Raw genomic sequence first — 1,695 nt, 5'->3', positions numbered from 1 at the left:
TCAGGACCCCCAAAATCGCCTCAGAACCTCCCGCACCCCCCTCAGGCCCCTCCCCACCCCCCTCACCGCCCCAAACCCCGCATTTTCACCCCAAATCCGCCCCCTCGGGCCTTTCCCGCCCCACCCGAGCCCCACCCGGGCCCCGCCCTTCCCTCAGGGCTCGTCTGGGCCCGGCCGGGCGTGGCGGCTCCGGGGGCGGCGGCGGCGCATCCCCGGCTCCGGAGGAGGCAGCGGCTCCTCCCCGGGAAGCCCCCGGAACCCCCGGGAGCGCTCGGAACGCCTCGGTTCCCCTCAGGACCCCCCGGTTCCCCTCAGGCCCCGCCGGTACCGGGAGGGGCGGCGGCTGCGGCGGCGGCGCGGGCCCGTCCCGGCGCCGGAAGCGGCGTCACTGATTGACAGCCGGCTCGGCCAATCAGCGCCGCCCCCTGCGGGTCCCGCCCCCTCCACCGTGGTTGCCGTGGTAACGGCGAAGGGCGGGAAACTGGCGCGTCGCCACGGCAACGACGCGGGAACACCCCGCCGCCGGTACCCCGCGGTGATTGGGTAGCGCGGCTGCCTGTCAAACAGCGGTAACCAATCCGCGCCCGGCGCGCAGCGAACACATAGGAAGGAGCGTCTCAGTGGGCGGATCCTCGCGGATTTCCACCAATAGCAGCGCCGCGTTCTGATTGGCGGGCGCGGCGCCCAATGGGAGGCGAGGAGGTGTGTGAGGGGAGGGGGAGGATGGCGGCGGGCGCGGCGGTCCCTGAGGGGCCGAACCGGGGCTGCGGCGGCGCCAATGGCGGCACCGGCGGCACCGGCGGCACCGGAGGAACCGGAGGCGGCACCGGAGGCGGCACCGGCAGCGCTTTTGCCTGCAGTGTCTGCCTGGAGCCCGCACGCGAGGCTGTGATCGGGCGCTGATGTGGATTAGGATGGTTTTAAATTCCCTCCGCTCCAAACCAGGCGGGAATTCTTGGATCCCGTGATTTGAAGGAACACAAATCTCGCTGTTCCTCCTCTCCAACCATCTCCTTTCTCTTGCCGCCTTTAGGACATCGGACAGCTCCTGCASAGGTGAGCGGCTCCCTCTCCCTTCTCGCACCTCCGGGTGGAGCCTGAGCCTGCGGTTTCCACCCAGGAGCGCAAATTCTCCCTGTGCAGGAATTTGGGTCTGGGAGTGCCCAGGAAGGGCAGGGAAAGGAGGCTGGATTTGCTCCTGGGATAAACCCTCCCATCCCGGGGGGCTCTGCCGGGACACCCCAAGGCTGTGCCCCCCCAGAGCTGCCCGAGAGCCTTTGGAGCCTCGGGAAGGGGGAGAATGGGGACAATCCCTGGTTCTGGGAGGAACAGGAGCACCCCCATTCTCCCCGAATCCCCTCCAGCCCTTTGGAGCCTCAGAAAGGGGGAGAATGGGGACAATCCCGGGTTCGGGGAGGGACAGGAGCACCCCCATTCTCCCCAAGGCTGTGTCCCCCCAGAGCTTTGGAGCCTCGGGAAGGGGGAGAATGGGGAAAAATGGGGACAATCCCGGGTGCTGGGAGGGACAGGAGCACCCCCATTCTCCCCAAATCCCCTCCAGCTCTTTGGAGCCTCGGGAAGGGGCAGAATGGGGACAATGCCGGGTTCGGGGAGGAACAGGAGCACCCCCATTCTCCCCGAATCCCCTCCAGCCCTTTGGAGCCTCGGGAAGGGGCAGAATGGGGACAAACAATC

Source organism: Malurus melanocephalus, unplaced genomic scaffold (genome assembly GCF_030028575.1).
Source record: "Malurus melanocephalus ecotype Western Australia unplaced genomic scaffold, MMel_1.1 scaffold_2693, whole genome shotgun sequence".
In the NCBI taxonomy this organism is placed as follows: Eukaryota; Metazoa; Chordata; class Aves; order Passeriformes; family Maluridae; genus Malurus; species Malurus melanocephalus.
This window is presented reverse-complemented; position numbering follows the sequence as displayed.